This window comes from Mus caroli, unplaced genomic scaffold (assembly GCF_978045245.1).
Source record: "Mus caroli unplaced genomic scaffold, Mus_caroli_1 scaffold_17, whole genome shotgun sequence".
Classification (NCBI taxonomy): domain Eukaryota; kingdom Metazoa; phylum Chordata; class Mammalia; order Rodentia; family Muridae; genus Mus; species Mus caroli.
In genome coordinates this window covers 21479318-21503539 of record NW_028227272.1, presented here as the reverse complement: position 1 = coordinate 21503539, position 24222 = coordinate 21479318, and the positions used below count along the sequence as shown (strand labels likewise).

General features: G+C 39.6%; 1 protein-coding gene across 11 annotated transcripts in view; it reads right to left on the bottom strand.

Annotated features, from left to right (window-relative positions):
- Lpp (LIM domain containing preferred translocation partner in lipoma) overlaps positions 1 to 24222 on the bottom strand; it is a 608013-nt gene that overhangs the window by 448782 nt on the left and 135009 nt on the right. For 4 of the 11 annotated variants that reach the window (XM_085832095.1, XM_029470446.2, XM_085832097.1 and 1 more), the window contains one exon: positions 22059 to 22113. The exons of the other annotated variants lie outside the window; for them this stretch is intronic. The gene's annotated coding sequence lies outside the window, so the exon portion shown is untranslated. The remainder of the gene's footprint in view (positions 1 to 22058; positions 22114 to 24222) is intronic. 11 annotated transcript variants of the gene reach the window in all.

Below are 24222 nucleotides of genomic sequence, written 5' to 3'. Positions count from 1 at the left end.
AAAGGACCAGCAAACATCTTCAACAAAATTATAGAAGAAAACTTCCCAAATCTAAAGAAAGAGATGCCCATGAACATACAAGAAGCCTACAGAACTCCAAATAGGCTGGACCAGAAAAGAAATACCTCCCGACACATAATAATCAGAACAACAAATGCACTAAATAAAGATAGAATACTAAAAGCAGTAAGAGAAAAAGGCCAAGTAACATATAAAGGCAAGCCTATCAGAATTACACCAGATTTTTCACCAGAGACTATGAAAGCTAGAAGATCCTGGACAGATGTTATACAGACACTAAAAGAACACAAATTCCAGCCCAAGCTACTATACCCAGCCAAACTCTCAATTAACATAGATGGAGAAACCAAAGTATTCCACGACAAAGCCAAATTCACACATTATCTCTCCACGAATCCAGCCCTTCAAAGGATAATAACAGAAAAAAACCAATACAAGGACAGGAACCACACCCTAGAAACAACAAGAAGATAATCCCTCAACAAACCTAAAAGAAGACAGCCACAAGAAGAGAATGCCAACTTTAACAACAAAAATAACAGGAAACAACAATTACTTTTCCTTAATATCTCTTAATATCAATGGACTCAACTCCCCGATAAAAAAACATAGACTAACAAACTGGCTACACAAACAAGACCCAACATTTTGCTGCTTACAAGAAACTCATCTCAGAGAAAAAGATAGACACTACCTCAGAATGAAAGGCTGGAAAACAATTTTCCAAGCAAATGGTCTGAAGAAACAAGCTGGAGTAGCCATTCTAATATCAGATAAGATTGACTTCCAACCCAAAGTCATCAAAAAAGACAGGGAGGGGCACTTCATACTCATCAAAGGTAAAATCCTCCAAGAGGAACTATCAATCCTGAATATCTATGCTCCAAATACAAAGGCAGCCTCATTCATTAAAGAAACTTTAGTAAATCTCAAAGCACACATTGCACCTCATACAATAATAGTGGGAGACTTCAACACACCACTTTCACCAATGGACAGATCATGGAAACAGAAACTAAACAGGGACACAGTGAAACTAACAGAAGTTATGGATCAAATGGATCTGGCAGATATCTACAGAACATTTTACCCTAAATCAAAAGGATACACCTTCTTCTCAGCACCTCATGGTACCTTCTCCAAAATTGACCACGTAATTGGGCACAAAACAGGACTCAACAGATACAAAAACATTGAAATTGTCCCATGCATCCTATCAGATCACCATGGACTAAGGCTGATCTTCAATAACAAAATAAATAATAGAAAGCCAACCTTCACGTGGAAACTGAACAACACTCTTCTCAATGATACCTTGGTCAAGGAAGGAATAAAGAAAGAAATTAAGGACTTTTTAGAGTTCAATGAAAATGAAGCCACAACATACCCAAACTTATGGGACGCAATGAAAGCATTTCTAAGAGGAAAACTCATAGCTCTGAGTGCCTCCAAAAGGAAACTAGAGAGAGCACACATTAGCAGCTTGACAACACACCTAAAAGCACTAGAACAAAAGGAAGCAAATTCACCCAAGAGGAGTAGACGGCAGGAAATAATCAAACTCAGGGGTGAAATCAACCAAGTGGAAACAAGAAAAACTATTCAAAGAATCAACCAATCAAGGAGCTGGTTCTTTGAGAAAATCAACAAGATAGATAAACCCTTAGCCAGACTCACTAGAGGGCACAGGGAAAGCATCCTAATTAACAAAATCAGAAATGAAAAAGGAGACATAACAACAGATCCTGAAGACATCCAAAACACCATCAGATCCTTCTACCAAAGGCTATACTCAACAAAACTGGAGAACCTGGATGAAATGGAGAAGTTCCTAGACAGATACCAGGTACCAAAGTTGAATCAAGATCAGGTTAATGATCTAAACAGCCCTATATCACCCAAAGAAATAGAAGCAGTCATTAATAGTCTCCCAACCAAAAAAAGCCCAGGACCAGATGGGTTTAGTGCAGAGTTCTATCAGACCTTCAAAGAAGATCTAATCCCAGTTCTTCACAAACTATTCCACAAAATAGAAACAGAAGGTACTCTACCCAACTCATTATATGAAGCCACAATTACTCTGATACCTAAACCACAAAAAGACCCAACAAAGATAGAAAACTTCAGACCAATATCCCTTATGAATATTGATGCAAAAATCCTCAATAAAATTCTTGCTAACCGAATCCAAGAACACATCAAAACAATCATCCATCCTGACCAAGTAGGTTTCATCCCAGGGATGCAGGGATGGTTCAATATACGGAAATCCATCAACGTAATATATAAAAGTATATAAACAAACTCAAAGACAAAAACCACATGGTCATCTCGTTAGATGCGGAAAAAGCATTTGACAAGATCCAACACCCATTCATGATAAAAGTCTTGGAAAGATCAGGAATTCAAGGCCCATACCTAAACATGATAAAAGCAATCTACAGCAAACCAGTAGCCAACATCAAAGTAAATGGTGAGAAGCTTGAAGCAATCCCTCTAAAATCAGGGACTAGACAAGGCTGTCCACTTTCTCCATACCTATTCAACATTGTACTTGAAGTCCTAGCCAGAGCAATTCGACAACAAAAGGAGATCAAAGGGATACAAATTGGAAAAGATGAAGTCAAAATATCACTTTTTGCAGATGATATGATAGTATATATAAGTGACCCTAAAAATTCCACCAGAGAACTCCTAAGCCTGATAAACAGCTTCAGTGAAGTAGCTGGATATAAAATTAACTCAAACAAATCAATGGCCTTTCTCTACACAAAGAATAAACAGGCTGAGAAAGAAATTAGGGAAACAACACCCTTCTCAATAGTCACAAATAATATAAAATATCTTGGCGTGACTCTAACTAAGGAAGTGAAAGATCTGTATAATAAAAACTTCAAGTCTCTGAAGAAAGAAATTATAGAAGATCTCAGAAGATGGAAAGATCTCCCATGCTCATGGATTGGCAGGATCAACATTGTAAAAATGGCTATCTTGCCAAAAGCAATCTACAGATTCAATGCAATCCCCATCAAAATTCCAAATCAATTCTTCAACGAATTAGAAAGTGCAATCTGCAAATTCATCTGGAATAACAAAAAACCTAGGATAGCAAAAACTCTTCTCAAGGATAAAAGAACCTCTGGTGGAATCACCATGCCGGACCTAAAGCTCTACTACAGAGCAATTGTGATAAAAACTGCATGGTACTGGTATAGTGACAGACAAATAGACCAATGGAATAGAATTGAAGACCCAGAAATGAACCCACACACCTACGGTCACTTGATCTTCGACAACGGAGCTAAAAACATCCAGTGGAAGAAAGACAGCATTTTCAACAAATGGTGCTGGCACAACTGGTTGTTAACATGTAGAAGAATGCGAATCGATCCATTCCTATCTCCTTGTACTAAGGTCAAGTCTAAGTGGATCAAGGAACTTCACATAAAACCAGAGACACTGAAACTTATAGAGGAGAAAGTGGGGAAAAGCCTTGAAGATATGGGCACAGGGGAAAAATTCCTGAATAGAACAGTAATGGCTTGTGCTGTAAGATCGAGAATTGACAAGTGGGACCTCATGAAACTACAAAGCTTCTGCAAGGCTAAAGACACCATCAATAAGACAAAAAAACCACCAACAGATTGGGAAAGGATCTTCACCTATCCTAAATCAGATAAGGGACTAATATCCAATATATATAAAGAACTCAAGAAGGTGGACTCCAGAAAGTCAAATAACCCCATTAAAAAATGGGGCTCAGAACTGAACAAAGAATTCTCGCCTGAGGAATACCGAATGGCAGAGAAACACCTGAAAAAATGTTCAACATCCTTAATCATCAGGGAAATGCAAATCAAAACAACCCTGAGATTCCACCTCACACCAGTCAGAATGGCTAAGATCAAAAATTCAGGTGACAGCAGTTGCTGGCGAGGATGTGGAGAAAGAGGAACACTCCTCCATTGTTGGTGGGATTGCAAGCTTGTACAACCACTCTGGAAATCAGTCTGGCGCTTCCTCAGAAAATTGGACATAGTACTACCGGAGGATCCAGCAATACCTCTCCTGGGCATATATCCAGAAGATGTCCCAACCGGTAAAAAGGACACATGTTCCACTATGTTCATAGCAGCCCTATTTATAATAGCCAGAAGCTGGAAAGAACCCAGATGTCCCTCAACAGAGGAATGGATGAAATTATGGTACATTTACACAATGGAGTACTACTCAGCTATTAAAAAGAATGAATTTATGAAATTCCTAGCCAAATGGATGGACCTGGAGGGCATCATCTTGAGTGAAGTAACACAATCACAAAAGAACTCACACAATATGTATTCACTGATAAGTGGATATTAGCCCAAAACTTAGGATACCCAAGATTTAAGATACAATTTGCTAAACGCATGAAACTCAAGAAGAATGAAGACCAAAGTGTGGACACTGTGCACCTTCTTAGAATTGGGAACAAAACACCCAGGGAAGGAGTTACAGAGACAAAGTTCATAGCGGTGATGAAAGGATGGACCATTTAGAGACTGCCGTACCCAGGGATCCATCCCATAATCAACTTCTAAACGCTGACACCATTGCATACACTAGCAAGATTTTGCTGAAAGGACCCAAATATAGCTGTCTCTTGTGAGACGATGCTGGGGCCTAGCAAACACAGGAGTGGATGTTCACAGTCAGCTATTGGATGTATCACAGGGCTCCCAATGGAGAAGCTAGAGTAAGTACCCAAGGAGCTAAAGGGATCTGCAGCCCTATTGTTGGAACAACATGATGTACTAACTAGAACCCCGGAGCTCTTGTCTCTAGCTGCATATGTATCGAAAGATGGCCTAGTCAGCCATCAATGGAAAGAGAGGCCCATTGGACTTGCAGACTTTATATGCCCCAATATAGGGGAATGCCAGGGCCAAAAGAATGGGAATGGGTGGATAGGGAAGTGGGGGGGGCGCTATGGGGGACTTTTGGGATAGCATTGGAAACGTAATTGCGGAAAATATGTAATAAAAATATTAAAAAAAAATAAATAAAAAAAATAATAATAATTTACAAAAAAAAAAAAACAGGAATATTGTAAGAATGTGCTTTTGTTTTCATCTCAAGTGTTGGGCTATGGGGCTGCTTCAGATGGCTTCAGCAGCTGACTATGATTTGCCTTGTGCTCTAGTAGAAGCATGGTTTTGCAAGCTGCAGATGGTTTCTGGGATTTGGAATTCTGGGAACTCTTCAGAGAGTATATAAATGCTAGAGTCCCAATAGGTAGGGCTGGTGGTTGTTCAAGTGGGATGGCTGTGGTTTGTTAGTAGTAGTGTTAAAAGAAGAAACAAAAGAAAAGAAATTAGATTCAAAGACCAATATCTCTCTCTCTCTCTCTCTCTCTTTCTCTCTCTCTCTCTCTCTCTCTCTCTCTCTCTCTCTCTCTCTCTCTCTCTCTCTCTCTCTCTCTCTCTCTCTCTCTCTTCCTTTTCCCCTCCCCCTTTATCCTTCCTTCTCTCCCTTTAGTGATAGGGGGTGGGATGGAAGGGTGTAAAGGGAGGTAAAAAGAAGAGCCCAGAAAGTAACTGAGACTGACTACTAGGAGGGAACATGAAGGAGAGGAGGAGAAGAATGGGATGGAGAGAGGAGAATCAGGAATTATAAATGTTATACCCCAAGAAAAGTGGAGCTTTAGAGATAAAAGAAATACAACTGCCCTCACTCAATCATATTATATTCATGTCAAAACATGACACACCATCCCATAATTCTGTAAAAACATTATAAACAAAATAAAATGTTCTAGAACATGCTCCGTGGTAGAGTATTTGCCTAGGATATACAAGCTGCTTGATTTTGTCTTTAATTTTTGTGAAGTAAGCAAGCAAAGGAGGGGTCCATGACTGTGTAGGAGACCCTAAGAGCTTGGCAAAAGTCTTCAAGTTCAAAGCTGTTTTCAGAATACAACTAAGTAAGGTACAAATAACTGTTCTCACTGTGTTAACTGGCATTTGTACCAACTATGTATAATTGGTCATGGGTGAAAGTATCCATAAGTACCAGATTTTATGATGGCCCATGGCAGTAACAACAAATGGAACTATAGTCACTGCACTTAATACTTTTATTGGGAACAGAAGCAATTGTACTTAAGACTCTATCATTTACATATATATATATTATATATAATATATATACATATTATATATAATATTAATGTTACTATCTCCAATCCTAGTCAACACTCGGAGGAAATGTCAAGTATCAACAAGCATCTATGTTAAAAGTCAAACTACTAGTTTCTTCTAGATTTCACAATCGTGTCTCAGCAGCACTCCTGGACAAGCTCTATGTTCTCGGCCTGGTGTCCATGGCTCACTAGAATTCTATGACTACTTCTCAGCCTTGTCCAGCTGCTGCTGCCTCCTGACAACTTTTTGCATGGTGCAGCACTTCCAGGCTCCTGTGAAGCAGGGTCACAGATCCTGCCTTTGTGTCTGGCACAGGCAACATGGAAGACTTTGTTGTTTGGGTAGACTCATCCAAGATCCATCAGCACATGTTGGAGTACAGTAAGGGGTGCAACAACTATGATATGGAAGCCCAGCAAATCTTCTAATAGGTGCTCTCAAGCACAAGTCACAGCCTGGGGTGGGGAGAATCGCCACTGCATTCTCGGAAACTCTTTGCATCTGGACTGATAATTCAATGAGTGCATCTTGGGAGACAGTGCGAAGCAGTTCTGTACTGCTCTGGGGACTGATAGCTTCTCGTGCCTTAAACTTTGTGGTGTTGAAGTAAGTTGCCCCTTCCCTCCTTTACTTATCATCTTCAGAGAGAACTCTACAGATGGAGAATTTGAATTCAGTTTGCTTCGTTTTGTCTTTATAAAATGGGGAGACTTGAATGTGAAGTATTTACTTCCTCGTTTGAAGAAATCCTTTCCCAAATGCCAATAAACATCCTAACCACCTTCTTAAATACAAGTATAAATATATACATAAAAGATTTGTTATGCCGGGCGTGGTGGCGCACGCCTTTAATCCCAGCACTCGAGAGGCAGAGGCAGGCAGATTTCTGAGTTTGAGGCCAGCCTGGTCTACAGAGTGAGTTCCAGGACAGCCAGTGCTATAAAGAGAGACCCTGTCTTGAAATAAACAAAAACAAAAACAACAACAACGAAGATTTGTTATTATATAAATTATATGTAATATTATATGTAAAAATATATTTATAGTTTTATATATGGTTTTATTTATATGTGCATATATATGTGTGTATATATGTATATATACACACACACACACAATTCTGTTATACATAATTATGTGATATATAACCCTTCAGTGTGATGGCCTTGAGATGCAAACAGACCACTCCACAGAACCTGAAACAATGATGAACAAATTCAGGCTCCTTAAAGCCCGTGTAACCACTTTTGTTACAGAGAATGAAACACAGACAGCCTTTGTAGACCCGTGCTACTACTCCCTGAAGCTACAGCTCCAAGGTGATGGAAACATGATGTCACAGAATCCCCTGAGACCTGAAGTGAATAGGCCAGTGGGTCTCAACACATGCAGTGTTGAAATCCTGTGATGACTTCACTTGTGACTGTCTGTCTGCCTCATTGCGAGTGTCTTTATTCCTGGTGGATCCCTAGCCTAACAGTCAACTTTCAGAATTACCTTTATATCACTAGTTTTACAAGTTAAACCTTTAACTATTTTTATCCTTATTTTTTTGGATACTAACCATTAAGATATTACCATATTTCAGTAATTATCAAGATAAACTTTTGGTAGAGGATCAAAGAAGAACAGAAAACCCATAACTACACTTTGGTTTTTTTTTGTTTTTTCCTTTTTTCTTTTTTCTTTCCCCTTCCTCTTCCAACTACTTAGCTGTATGGAGAGGGATTTTCTCTGCAGTCTTGAATTTAGAAGAGAAGCATCACAACAGGGAATGCAGCACTGCTCTTCCCAGCCTGCTTTGGGAGGTGGACTTCTGTGGGCTAGGGAGACAGAGCAGCAGTTACAACCAGTGCCTGCTCCAGCAAGAGGTCTCAAGTTTAATTCCTAGATCCCGTGTAAAACCCTGGATGGGTATAGCCACAATCTGGGATTCTTGCCTTAGGAGACAGGAGACCAGAGACCCCATGAATGAGTTAGGAGACCAGAATGACCAGACAGGAGACCATGAATGACAGGAGACAGGAGACCATGAATGAGCTAACTAGACTTGCCCTCAGGGTTAGTTCTGGATATGACTGAGAGACCCTGCCTCAAAAAACAAAATGGATGAGAAATTGAAGAAGGTTCCCAACATCAACTTTGGGCCTGCATAGGCATGTGCACACAGAGGCATGCGCATTCACACATGAACACATGTAAACAAATACACATATACATACACCACACACACACAGGAAAAGGAGGAGATGAGGTGTACCTCTTGTGCTTCTTTTGACATGTACTTTTTCATATGAACGCTTTCATTAAAGTTATTTTTTCTCATTTTAAATTTCTAATATGAGAGATAACGTTAGCTATAACCAGTTGAATAGAAGCTCATTTATTATGAGTTTAAAGGAATTCAGGAGGAAATCACTGGAGTAGGTGGGATTTAAGCTTTCTCCTTGGTGAGTACATTTCTTTAGATTCTAAAACCAGAAGGAGAAAAATATTTGCTACCTGCTTATCCTTAGGGAACTGCTATTTCACAGACCCTCTAAAACAACTACTCTATATAAACTCCCCATGCAGTAGACCATTGCTTAATAAAACTTTCCTACACTGTTTATCTTCCTAGAAGCACTTGTTACACGCCCACCCTGATCGGAATCCAGTTGCCCCGTATTAACATAGCTATCCTCACGTTCATGATTTGGAGCCTGCTTTCTTATTGTAAAGTAAAAATGTTGAAGATGCCTTGTAAGATGCAATGCAGAGCCAATGGGTAACACCAGAGAACCAATGTGGAAACACTCACCGTATCATGCCCATTGTTATTTTATCTAAGATATTTCTTACCAAGAAAGATTATATTCAATGTTCTCAAAACAGATCAAGACTGTCTAACTATAATCAGAGGTTCAAAATGTGCTTCAATTGTGGACACACTGAGTTAGATATAGAAGAGAAACCTATTACTTTACGGAACAAAAATATTCCGAGAGAACAAGGATGGTCCAGGAGCAGTGATTTCTCAACTCAAGGGCAGAAGATTTACAATTTAGCCAGAAATGAAACCAGGATTGTGACGATGAGCCAGCAACTAAGAATATTCCACAGCTGATGTAGTATAGTGAGCAAGGAGCTCAAAACCATGGTCTTCCTCAGCCCTGCACTGAGAAGAGAAAGGAGGAAAAGGAAGTGGGGATCCAACCAGGTTCACAGAGAAGGCAGGACTGTTCTCCCTTCTCCTTTGACCAAAAATGTCTTCTTCAACAACATCCCTACACTTCTTTTTAAATCCAAAAAGAATAAGACGAAGAAATGTAAGGATGCTTTTGTATCCAAGGTCAGAGCCAAAGACAAAAAGATGTTCTCATTTTTCTAAGAATAGATTATAAGCAGAAAAGTGAGGACGAGAACCCTGATAAATTCCCTAGATTAGAAACACAATGCTGCGGAAGAGACTCTACAAAAGTCACACATAATTCATAGATAAATACAAAAGGAGGTAATCATTAAAGTAATTATATCACTCAGGTGTAATTTCACTTGTAAAGAAAAAAGCACAGAGACCCCTTTATTTGACTTTTCCTCATTAACTGAAAGTAGAATCAGTTCAGCCTGCATTGCCTCCATAGCATGATGGGGCCTCAAGGGCTGAGTTAACAGGATGATGCATTAGACTTGTAGACTAATGTATGGAAACGATCATCCCCCTTAACAGCACTTGGATCTTCAATCAGGAAATTCAATTTTAGCTGCAAAACTATGTTTTGGCAAAAGTGCAATTGAACTCAGTGTACTTGTCACATTTCTAAATATACTCCGGTCACCATGACAACAGGGGAGACTGATGGATTGCTTAAAAGAGTACGGTATATTTAATTGTCAGCATTTTAAACTGACTCAGAAAAAAATGCTGTGTGATGGGTCTACTCACCATGGTTACTGCTGGCTAAGTCCATAGTAATAAAAGGTTCCTATACGCACATCCCCAATGTGCGCAAAACGAACGTAAAAGTCAGAAGGTCTGATATTTCTAGCCACACCAAACATCCAACTGGAGGTATAGAAAGTGTTTGTTCCCAGCCAAGTTCCATTCAAGAACATCCCACCAAGATCAGTCAGGTAAATCCCGGATCTTCATCTATAACCAGAGGCAGAAAAGCAAGTTCTAGAACAGACCTCAACACCCCTATTAAACTAAAGAGAAAAAAAAGTTGATTGTTTCTTCAGGATTTACCTAGAATCAGTGATGACAGAGATTCTGTTTCATGTAGACCTGTTTTCAAGTGGCATTCTCTTGGATCCAACCGCTTTCTAATCAAACACGTCCTAAGCAAAAGTAACTACAGTAGGGGATTTGCTACAAGGTAGGATATAGATGTAATAAGCAGACAGGGGTCCTACCCTGAAGGATCTGACATCCTAAAACAAGAGGAAGATAAAAATATAGATTGGCAATCAATTAATGAGAATGAAATGACCGAGTTCATTGATCATCTGCTTATTGCAGAGTAGCATATATGATAGAAAATCCTTTTTGTTATAAAAGTTTACCAAGTGATGAAAGCAAACAAAAACATCCCAATACTAATTGTGCATTCAGAGAATCAAATGCATGACACAGATTATGAAAATAAGATGACAGAAAAACTTAAGGGAACTCACACTGCTTTAATCCTAACTCTACGTCAGTTATGTCTAAAATAAAAAGTCAGGTGGAAACAACCTTGATTTGTACACTGAGCTACGGTCAAACATGTGTGTCAAGAGTTCACTGAGTAAAATTCTGAGAAGCAAGAGAAAGTACATCTCCTCGGGTCATACTAGCCTAAAATATCCTTGAAATGTTTCTAGACACAAGAAAATCCAATGTGTGTTTTCCAAGGGAAAGCTGTGTTAAACGATGCACTCAAAATTTTTAGAAGATCTCTCCCTAAGGCATAGAAAAAGACCACAGCAGGTCTCCTATCATAGCTAAAATAACGACTTGGGTGAACGGAAAGGGTCAGGAAGATCATTCACTCTCTGGAAATCCTCTGGGAAGAGGGTAAACATCTGCCGGCAAGTGTATGGTAGAAAAGGTTAGGCAAAGGCCCTGCAGCATGAGGACTCCTGACCCATGAGCCAACCGTCAGGGCTGGGCGAGGATTGATACATGGCCTTCCTAGCACGGTCTTGGGTTTTATTACTGCTCTGTGAACCAGACTCAGAGAAGTGCCTAAGAAATTACAGAAGCTGACCACCATTATTAGAGCACTAAGGAACACCCATTTAGATTACAGTAGTCATAAGCAGACTATGAAAAAAAAAAGAGGAGAAAAATCAAAATATAGTAACAATTCAGAGCTAAAGGAAGGATTCTGTGAACAGAAATGATTAAACTATAGAAATATAGGTTCTGTTCTTCAATGATACTTTACTACTATACAAGTATATAGGTTCTAGCCAGGGTAGGATACTTTCACAATGAATATTTCATCTAGATAAAAGTCTAGAGCCATGGGAAATGGTTATGGTTATAGATAATAACAAAAACAACAGTCATTTTTTAAGTGCTTATTTTCTGCCAGTTTTATGTATTGTCTTCTAATCTGATAAGAAATTCACTTTTATTTAACAAATGGCAAGCTGATGCTCACAGACATTACATAACATTGGAATCACATCTGTATCAGTCAGACTCCTTCATGCAGGGAACACAAAAGGCCTGAGCCTATCTTGCACTCTGCCTAGGGGCCAATGCCATGCTCACTAGGGACACTAAGCTTCAAAGCAGGGCTTCTGTTTTACTGTACGTGAGATGATGAATTCTTATGCACAGAGTCTAGCAGCAGGAGAGGGACTGACTGAAGGCAGAATAGCTGCTTTAGAGGAAGCTGGCATTCACTTGATACCTAGAACACTGCTTGAGTATTACACAGTCCGTTCTCTAGACTCATCAAAGCTGATGAAGAATCCTTTCTACTGGCACCGGGCTCTTCCATGCCCCAAGCTTAACTTCAAATTTCATAACGTTTTCGGTCACGAAATAATTGTGCTTGTACATAGTGGTGTGTTTGCTGCGAGGATATGAGAAAGGGCCCCTCACTTTTGAAGATGCATGGTGAATGGCAAGAGATATTGACAGGATATCAGCATGCAAGGATGAGCTTAAACATTTGTCCCCAGCATAGGAAGTGGGTGGAAAATGAGCCACAAGATCTACCCTTTAGTCCCTCATGCTGTGCTTTCTGAGGATGATTCAAAGGTATGGCTCCATAGGTCTGACAAAGGAGACAGCTCAAGAAGATGAAAGGATGTTCTCTCTCTCTCTCTCTCTCTCTCTCTCTCTCTCTCTCTCTCTCTCTCTCTCTCTCTCTCTCCCTCCCTCCCTCCCTCTCTCCCTCCCTCCCTCTCTTTTATTTGCTCCTTCTCAAGTAATAACTATTAATTGTGCTATGTGGGCAGTACTGAGATGAGTCTACCGGGAAGCCAGCACAGATCCATCAAGTGCTTTTAGTCCAAGCTTTTTAGAAGCAATTGCTTACCACATTTTCAGTGTTCCTTTTCACACAGCTAGAATTAAAGTGGATTTTACCACACAACTACTCCAGTGCCCTTCCCCGCCCCCCCTCCTCCAAAGTGAGGACAGAAGAGGGTTATTGGCCTATGACCAGCAAAATCAAACATATGTGAAAAATCTATTAATTTAGTGTTTATAGATTGCATGAATCCGCATGAGACAGATATCCTTTACAACTTAAGGAATGGCAACACTTTTGCAAGGGAAAAGATACTGGCCAACTCAGAGGAAGAAATGAATGCTCAGTGGCAAAGAGCAGTTTGCTGGCAGGGACATGACACGTAGCAAATAGCAGGTCCTAGAAGCAAACAAGGGTCTGAGCATTGCAGCTCACAGGAATGCCAGCATCTTCCACTCTGTTCTACAGGAGAATCAAGGCCTCAGATACTACTGAAAGTGAGGCTGTGCATGAGTAGACTTATAAAGCCAGGGGGCTAAGGTAGATTCTGGAAGGATGGCCTCTGAACAAGGCCATACTTTGTCTGGTTCCAGGGTACCCTTAGCTGAATCACAACAACTCTTGGATTCACTGACAAAAATTATATTACAGAAAACTTGGTCCGTCACCAAGTTCTAGGCTGCACAGGTACATAATGAAAAGTTGAGAATCTCTAATTCAGAGAACACTTGGCTCATTATAAAGTATAATAAAAATAAAATAACAGCCGGGTGGTGGTGGCGCACTCCTTTAATCCCAGCACTTGGGAGGCACAGACAGGTGGATTTCTGAGTTCGAGGCTAGCCTGGTCTACAAAGTGAGTTCCAGGACAGCCAGGGCTATATAGAGAAACCCTGTCTCGAAAAAAAACCAAATAAATAAAGAAATAACTAAATAAAATAACAAGAGGAAACATCGGTTTCGTCTGAGATTAAGCTGATTCTTCCACTATTACCCCACATCCTCCGACAGATAGGTACACAAAAGGCTCAAAAAACAGGAGAACAGAGAATAATCTAGACTGGAGGCTTTAGCTAGAACGTCTGAGCAGAGGTGAGAGTTTTCATGTGCACGCAGCATCCTTTTCTTTCTCCTTCACACAGAGGGGGTGTGAGGAATTCTGAAAGATTCCTTATCAGGAGTTGAGTTGCCAGGGACACCTGATGAGAATAGTAATTAAATCAAGAAGTAAAGAAACACTTGCATCTATGTTCTTTATTTCTGGTAGCTGTCCTTTGAAAAATGAGTTACCTTCTCTTTCCCAGTAAATATGGGGTAGCTTCACAAAATATTCTCCTTTTCAAAGTATTTTAGTTTATCAGCAACCCAGCTGGATACCTTGAATGCATGTGTGGACTTCTGGACAGGGCCGAGGATATTAGCAAGAGAAAAGTCTCAGTCTCTTCTTTCAAAAAGCCAAAATCTGATCCTGTGGCCAAGCACAAAATGTTGTGATTTTTTTTTTTAAGTCAGCAAGTTATGTTCTCAATTATGAAAATACCAAATGCCAGATTCTTCTCCAGTCCAAGCAATAATATGAAAGCAGCCAATTCTCCTAAATCAGAATATTTTTAATGAAAATTATGACTGCTGGAGCTTTCCCTTCCAATGCCAATATTATTAGAACTCAGAATAAGAACACAGGTCACTTTCCTGTTCTCTGTATTCTCCCCAGGCTCGGACCAAACACTGTTCAACAGACACAGAGCACAAGCCATACCCATGATTTTGAAATCTCTAGTAACTTTTAAAAATGTTAAAATTTTACTTCACAAATATATCCAAAATATCATCCTTTAAACACATAGCACGAGCCAGATTTCAAGGACTCGGGAAGAGCACATGGCAACAGTGGCTGTTACACTGGACAGCACATCTCCAATTCTCTACTGCCTTCCCCCTCCCAGCCTACAAGCAGAGCACAGCATCTGTTGAAGATGAAGAGATAAATTTTATAATCGTTCTCACAATTCAGACATAGTTTCTCTCATTGTACACCTTAGGACAAAAAGCCTGCAAGACATTATGATGGCAAATTGTCATGGTTACAAAATTGTTCCATGCCACATGAAAAGATGAGGAAAGCAAACAAGACCAAGGGGTAGAGACGAAGAGGCAGTCAACCCACAGATGCAGATAGCATCGTGCTTGAGACTTGGGTTTTTACCCTGAGGCCTTTTGTGGCTTGAAACCATGTTATTGATCTAGCTCTAATCGCTACTCTTTCTTGCCAAGCCTCTGTGCATCCTTGGAAAACAGCATCAAGTAGGAAAAGTTCAACAACAGTATGAAGGCTCAATGCATAAAAATACTTAAAGCATTGTGGAAACCTCTTTTATTCATTTTATCTGGGGACCCTGAATAAAGAAATTTCTATGCCCTTGTCCAAAGAGCATTCTCTCCATCACCCTCCATCATGTCTTCCTGTCCCATGGGATGAATGGTGGACATCCATTAAGCCATAAATACCAAGGAGTTGATAGTTGCAGAAGTCAGTGTGAAAGAGAGATACCTTTCACTACTTCTTATACTCTCTACTATATGCCTTTCCACTGGAGACTCATGGTTTTTACCAGAATCTAGTCACTGTGTTATTTACTAAGTAGGTGCACACAAACTCAAGACTAAAATTGATCTTATCCATCAAATAGGCTCAGGATTGAGGCCATAGCAAAAAGCTTCAACATGGGTTTTAGATATGAATCATATATTCTGTTAAGGTTGGCAAGCCATGTGCTTTTCATGTTGGGAAGCCATGTGCTTTTGAGTCTTGGCTCTCCATTATGAGTCAGTATGAACACTAGCCCATAATTTGCAAATGTGTCAAAATGTTAACAGTACAAGAGTCTTTCACTTTACTATAAAATAAAACAAAGCAAACATGGTCACCCCTAAGGTTAATACCACCAGTCATAGGTCACATTGAACCCATAGACTTACTGACATGAAACAATAAAAAAATAATCTTTTACTCAAAAATAGACAACTCATCTAATCATGAGAAAGCATTAAGCAAACAATAATCAGTAGATTCTATGATGTGCCAGGCCTTGAAACAAGGCACTTTTCAAGTATAAAGGTCATAAAACATGGGAAAAGCCTGTACTAAGTTAAAGACATGATGAGAAAGTACAGAAGAAAATTCTTAATTGAATCCTATCGCACAAAATGCACTAGTGAATAAGAATAAAATTTGTAGTCACAATAGTCATGCTTTCCCATGTCAATTTCTGAGCTCCACTAAGCAAACCTTGCTCCTGTGAGTTAGTAACATGAGAGAAAGCTAGGGAGGTGCACACTGTTCTGTGTCTACAACTCATCAGCACCAACAGGGAGATGTGGCGGAACACAGTCAAACCACCTCCAGACCAATGAAAATGCCCTCAGGCAGAGAGCATCACACAGGGTCAACTTATGCTTTCCTTTCCTCATAAAAACGAAAAGCATTTCAATGATTCACTGAAAGTAGAGAGTTAAATAGTTTTTGAAATAAATAAATAAATGGATGTGAAAAGCCAACATTGCCCCCATCACCATCAGAAAAATTGATCATTGTAAAATTCTCATTTCTACTAATTAGTAAAATACTTAATTGTCTGAGCTGGCAACAATCAAATAATTATCTTTCCACAGCTGGGCCTACTGGTACATCCACACCTGTCAGCCCAGCTCACAGAAGACTGAGGCAGAAGGATTTTTCTGAAGCAAGACTAGGCTAAACAGTGAGTGTTTGTTTTGGAAAACAAAGAACCTTCTTCCCAAGCCTTGTAAGAAGGTTTCAAAGAGTCCATGGCCCTGTCTTATAAAAAGAACCTCTCAACAGAAAAACACTAAGGCAGCATATTGGCAGATTGGCTGATACTCTGTATGTCCAGTTGTTTTTGTCCCCACTGCAGAGGCTGGGGGAAACTAGTAGCCCTGCTTTGTAAAAAAAGCCTTTTGAATGAATTATGGGAATAAATTTCAATGACAGTTCACATTTTTATTTTTAAATTCAATTTACTTAACTCATAAAAATCAACCGGAAGGAAGGAACGAAGGAAAGAAGGAAGGAACGAAGGAAGGAAGGAACGAAGGAAGGAAGGACAAAAGGAGGGGAGGGGAGGGGAGGGAGGGGAGGGAAAAAGAAAGGGAGAGAAAGAGAGAGAGAGAGAGAGAAAGAGAGAGAGAAAGAGGCAGAAAGACAGAAAGAGAAAGGAAGAGAAAGGAAAAAACTGAAAGTTCACTCTATTCTGCATGTCAGTAGATAGGAAGAATAAAAGCTAATACCATCATAGCTGAGTTTACAAGCTGAAGTATTATAATAAATAAAAGAGTTTAGAAAAGAGTCTATTGTTTGAATCCCACTGAACTATAACTAAAATATCTACCTATGCACCAAATGGGCTTTTTAATCCTACCATTAGAAAAATGGTCTCTTAGAGTGAGTGAGTGCCATAGAAATATCATGGAGCCCAAAACAGTCCAGAGGAGCAGAGAAAACCATAATTTCTCCTTGCTAGCTCTTCCCCATTAGAAGCCCTAGTCAGAACTTCCTTGAGTAATCAGACTTTGAAGGAAAAGGTAGCCCTCCCCCCAAATATATTCACATATGGGGAGCCAAGCACTGTGCAAACAGCAGGCAGTAGGAAGAATCAATGAGGAGGCTCTCCCTGCAGATTCTGGAACCAACTTCTGCCCTGCCTGGAGAGCATTCTTGGAGAAGGATCTTTTCTGTGGATGCTGTTTTCCCCACAGCCACCCTGTGTGTGTCTGCCTGTCCTCCCACACTCCAGATACACAGGTCCAAAGGCAGTGCTGTCGTTTTTCTAATTGCCTAATTGCTCGGGTTGCCTCCAAATCTTCATTCCACTAACACTCATCCAAACTCCAGCCACCTGCGCTGCTCCCTCCTCTTCCCTCTTCATGGAGACTCTTCGTTCCTGAGTTTTGCATCTCTCCCTGAGTACCAGCTCCTGTGGCTTTTTTATGTTTTTGTTTTTCTGAATTCAAGATGGCAGTTCAATGACAGGGCCTTTAAAACAGTACTGTGCCTATTTCTTTGGTTCTACCCTAACCATCCTCAGGATTGGTTTCATTTAGCAATTGGTCTCCTGGTTCTCACACCTACACACCTTGACTGTACTCCACTAAATATAACCTTAATTGGCTAAGCTGGCAATAATGCAAAAATAGCTTTAATAACCATCCTCTTCATTAACGGTGTAGCCTTAATGACGCATTCCTTACTTAGGACATCATTGGATTCTTACACTCCTAATACATTGAGTACAAAAAAAGACTGGAAGCCCATTTAGGACACGAGGAGGCACAGTTGCAGAGACTGGAAGGGGACTGTACCAAAATCTCGCCAGGCATATTTGGCTTACTGGAGCCTGATGCCAAATATTTTCTTTAGTGGTACAGCATACTCTCATCACACCACATGTTGAGAGATGTACAATCACTGACATGTTGATCATGGTAATCAAAAACCTTTACTCTACACCAGAATTACAACAGTGTTTTGGATGGACTTAGAAAGGGAGAGAAAACATTAAAGGAGAAGGAAAAAGAAAATTTCCTCCAACTGATTATGGTAGAGACGATTAGTGGAAATAACTTGTAAAAAAAAAAAAAACGTGGGTGTCCTGGAAGACTCATCATTGTCGTCATTATAATTTCTAATCATGCTGTGTGGGCAGGTGTCCCTGTAGAAGAACCACCATTGGCACCCAGATTAGCATCTTCATCAGGAGACTAGAATGGAAGTCTGCAATTCTTAGACCTAGGAACCTACATCACAGATTCCCCATGTGCAATCAGCAAGCAGGCAGCCTGTGCCTTAGCAAAGACTGTTGGGTGTGCCAAAAGAGGTAATGAATGCCATGTGCCTGTGAAAGTGCACAGTAGGGCAAGGTGCAGTAAGCTCCTCAGGAAACAGGAAGTGGATCTCCAGCACCGAGGTCTCTCCAACAGCTCTAACTCACGCCATGTCTTGCAATAAGCTGTTTTCTTTGCAATTTCCTTTTCACTGTCATATGAAACTTGAGTTTTGAGCCAAAGCTGGTTTTTGAAAGAATCATGGGCAAAGATCAGGAAGAAAACTGGTCAGCAGCTGAAGTTCTGTTCTCTCCTAGCTCTGCGTAATTTCTCTCCTAGAACAAGCCAGCTCTATCACTTTCTGTGCAGGACTTGGGACCCTGAAAGATTTGGATAAAGTGTCCAGATTTATTGTGTCCAAGGTCACAGGAATCATCCTAACCTACGATCTCTGCATCCTCCCGGATCCCAGCATCCTGATTCTACTGAAGTGTTTTCCCCTCATGGGTTAATCTTTTAGAATGATTATCCAGGTATATTTGACATATGAGAAATTATATTAGTAGAATTTAAAAATAAATCCATTAATATGCTCTGAAGGAGTGATATGAAGCATACCTAACATTACCTTCTGCCCCCACACTAGCAGTACCTAGAGAGAGTACCTGAGAGAGGAAGGGTGCACATGTGCAATACAAGAGTATTATCAGCCTCACTTCTAACTATGCCTTGAGTATTTATTTCCATGGAAAATATTCCTTCTTGTGTTTCTGGGAGAAGACATGCATAGGGGAGGTTTGGGGGGGGGGTGCATGCTGACTTCTAGTCACCCCCAATGACCAATATCCAGAAACTTCAAATATAAACTTGTAAGTTTCCTCTTTGCTTTTGTGTATGCTTCATGTGTGCGCTTGTGCCATGTCACCCACATGGCGGTCATAGGACAGCTCTGTGGAGTCCCTTCTGTCCTTTCTTTCTGTGCATTCTGGGAATCAAACTCATGTTACAAGAAGTTTTCAGCAAGAAACTTTACCCACTGAACCATCTAGCTAACCTAAAAAACTCCAAAAGTATTTTAGCACTTCAATAAATGAAGGTATCTAAAAAACATGACAAACACTGTGGTAGGCGTAAGTCAAGCAGACAAGGTCCTGCACTGTGTTCCCTGGAATCTGTACACCACTGAACTCTCCACAGCCAAGTAACCAAACAGAACACACAAAATAATAAACAATTACTAGTGTATTTAACCTCTCTAAAGAAGAGCTCAGAGGAAATTTTACACTATATTAATATTAACTTAAAACCATAAATAGGGCTGGAGAAATTATTTCACTGGTAAAGTGTCAATCATGAGAACCTAGTGTCAGGTCACCAGATTCTAAGTAGGACATAGTTAGTTTCCCTAACCTCAGCACTAGCCGGGGTGCTCTAAGACAGCCTGATGTCTGAAGGTCACCAGCCAGCCAGCCTCACCGAATGAGTGGATGATCCAAATTCACCAAGAGAGCTTTCCTCAAAAAGTAAGGTGGTATAATGCCAGGCAAAGATACCCTACCTCTGTTCTCCAGATGTACACACAGACACATAGACACACACACACACTAACAAGTACACACACTACCCACACACAGCACAACATACACAACCAGAGTACCTGAATTTTATTCAGATATAAAATATATGAATTGAGAATCAAATCCAGACAATAAAAAAAAAAACATACAAAATGAAACCAGGCAAAACAGGAGTTACTAAAATGTAAAAAGGAACATAGGTATCTAAGCCAATAAAAACAAGGGAAAACCAAAGGAAAGACAAAATTTGATTTTTTAAATAAATAATTAACTTTGGCTACATCAATCAAAAGGGGAAGCAGATAAATAAAACAAAGATATAAACTATAACTGCGTAAGATGAAAATAAGCGAATACCGAGGAGGCACAAAACAGCCTCAAGTAAAAAGTCTACATAATAAACTTGGAATAGATGGGTTTCCTAAAATCTAACAAGAGGGTCACAGAAAACATACATACCAAGTCTATTGATCATAAATGAGATATTAAAATTCTAAGGAGAATAAACCTATACATACACACATATACACACACCAAGTTGAGGTAGCCTCAAAGGGAATTGTATAACATTTTTGAAGAATAAGTTGTATGTATGAATATATTAAAATTAGTTTTAAAAACAGGGGAAAAAAACCTTCATCAATTTGCACTGTTTTAGCATTACACGGATGTTAAAACTCAAAAATGTTAATAAACACATACTATTCACAGAACTTCCAAGCAATCTGACATAAAAATTAGTACAAAAATCACTTAGAAATTACTAACTCTAGACTCTAGATACACACACACGCTTGTGCACATGCACAAAATTTCTGACTAAATATAAGCATATCATATTTGAAGTTTTATTTATATATCACAGCAAATGTACAGAATAAAAAATAGCCATTTTTTGAAATGTATGATTTCCATTTTTACATGAAAAAAATCTAAAAAAGATTTAGATAGGCATTTCAGATCAGCTTCAGTTTTAAAATAAAAACTCTCAAAATAAGTATGCATGTTTTTTACATGATATATATGCCAGAAGCCACCATCATAATTAATAACATTTCCACTGAAGTCAAGTGTACTAGGATGTCTACTCTCACTCTTAAGGCAAGCATTAAGCATACTCTTCAAGAGACAGCAACATGACTAGAGCCAACCTGGAGCATTCTAAAGGTACAGAGAGAAAGGTAAATTAAGAGTTTGGGGCAGATGATGTGATAGCTCCAACATAAAGAGATCACCTTAAAATACTCAAGGAAAGTAAAAATTTGATAAAATGGCTTGGAAAAAATGCAATATACAGAATTCACGGCTTAACACATACATACATACATACATACATACATACATATCCATACATACATACATACATACATACATACATACAATTAAATAGTAGACTGCATCATTTTAATTATAGCAGGCAGAAATTCCTAGGAAGGTAAACATATAGGAGACATTCAAGGTCTATGTGAAGAAATACGTACATGCTCCTAAGAACATGCCAGATTTCATGGGGACAGTGCCCAGCTGTAAAACACTTGCCTAGCAATCATGTGACCCTGGGTACAATCTTAGCATCACAAAAAGGTTTTAAAAACAGAGAAATAACTCACATATTACAACGCACAGTTTACTTGGTTTCTGAGTAAGTGGAAAGCAATTCCCACAAAAATATCAGGAGAGAATTATTTTTAGAGCTAGACAAGTTTTTTCTAAAGTTCATGGAAAAATAAGCAAGGACTGAAAGGGAAAAAAATTTCCTGGAAAAATAACTAAAGCGAGTGATGTGACCCCATCGGATACAAAAGTATATTATCCATCTGTGACCATGTGATACAGAGGTGACACAGGTGGCTGGGCCAAAAGATTGAAACTGTCAGGCACAGGTCCAAGCATTAAAAGAGGGAATACTCAGATCTAGAGCAATGGCTCAGTAGTTAGAGCCCTGGCTACAATCCCAGAGGACTGGATCAATTCCCAGCACTCACACAGTGGCTCAAGTCTGTAACTTCACTTCCAGGAGATCAGACACCCTCTTCTGGCCTGTCAAAATAAGTATGCATATTTTAAACATAATATATATGATACATGGTGCATAGACATGCATTCTACCAAAACACTCACCGACAGTAAAAATTAATTAATTGAAATTTAAAAATAAAAAACCATAAATATTTACCAATTGAATAATAAATATAAAGAAACCATGGCTTTGGCTTATAAAGATATTGTGAGATTATTTATGAGCATGTCTGTGTGCCTGCTCACAGGTTCAGGTGGTCTTGAGGCCAGAAGAGGACACTGAATCCCCCGAAGCTGGAGTGACTGGCGCTTGTAAGCCACCTACCAGGGAACAAAACCTCCAGGCTTCTGCAAGAACAGTAAGTGTCTTAACAACTGAGTCTTCTCTCCAGCCCCCAAAATGGCTCTTCAATCAATGTAGAGAAAGTGGATTCCTAGAGTCCTTGACACTCACTGCTTGGAAATTTACCTATAAAAGGAAATATCAACAGAGCTGTCTACCTTAAATCTTTACTAAAATACAATTTCAGTGGTCAGACAGGGCAAAGGAAGAAAAGAAAAAAATAAATAGGAGACCAAAATAAAAAGAAAGAAATACGGGGGAAATGTTTAATAATTAAAAAGGACAAGACATTTCTAAGTGGCCTCCAAAAGTCTGGTTTTTGGAAATTTGCGAGTAATATTGCAAACATTTTTAGTGGAATGTTACACGTACTCTACAGCTAAAGGAGTTATGGTTTATTAACTACTTGGTAGATTTTGACATCACATCTTACAGTGCATGGCTCTCACCCAGTTTCTGGCATGCTAAGCAAGCCCTGTTCTGTGGCTGAGACACAGACATAGCCCCCAAATATTCATTACAATAAATCAAAAGCAACCTCTCAATGACCCAATTAAAAGTGAATCAAAGGGCAACTGGCTACAAGAGAAAGTCATGTATGTACAGTACAGCTAGGCAGAATTACGCTCAAATTCACTTATAAACAGAACTTCAATGTAAAACAAGGCACCGCATATTAGCAACAGATACACAAATGACATATACAATCTATGCATAACGACACAAGAATACAAGGGGCAACACAAAGTTTGCTACATCCCTTTGTAGAGACTTTAAGCATGGTGCAGGATGCACGGGTTCCATGGGCATCACGGTGGGATCATGTGTGTGTGCGGAGTCCTGTTCATCCCTGGATGGGAGCTTAGGAACGGGCAAGGATTTGTCTTTCTTGTCAAAGAAAGGGGGAAAAAAGGAAATTTTTCTACAGGTTTGTTCTTAGTTTATTCTATATTCTGTGTTGCTTACTAAAATCAACTTTTGTTTTCTTTTAAGAAAGAGTGGTCAATAAGATACCCATGGGTGCAGCGGAAACAGGGAAGAGAGAGCGGCAACACGGACTACAGCGTCCAGCTCTAGACAACCTATTTTGTACCAGAACGAGCATGAGCAAGGTATCAGCTGAAGGCCTCTGTAGCTGCTTAATAGCTTTGCCAATTGGGAAGTTCTTTATTCTCATGGCACCTCAGTTGCTACAGGTGTGAACAGTAAGCTAAAGTTACACGGCTACAAGCTACTGTGAAAATGAAGTAAAATACCACACCTAACCCAAGGTTTGGCAAGAAATCTATGCTCAGTAGCTAATTTCCTGACCTTTCTACACTTAGGTTGGTTAGGGGATGGGGAGAGAACTCTACTCAGCTATACATACCTAACTGACCACTCTGCTCAGCTTCTCTCCCCACTGGCATTACATCCCAAACCCTCCTCAAGTAAAGGTCAAGAAGTACTTACAAATTCTAACTACCTGAGAATAGCTAGCAAACATCTAGATAGGGCAGCACCCTAAGTTTAAGAAACTAGGTAGAAGGATGGAAAGCCACATCTATTGACCACCCCACACCCACACATGCTGTCAACTTCTCACAACACTGGATAAGAGAACAGCAAATGAGTATCCTTCTATGACAGGGAAGTGGCCACTATTTTGAAGCTTTATAACCTTTTACACATCTGCCACCAAGCATCCCTGGCCTGTGTCTCATTAATACAGATATAAAGAAACACAGGCCACCTGTTTGTTGCCTCATAAACATCACAGGATAGCATAGCCCTTCTTGGAACAATGT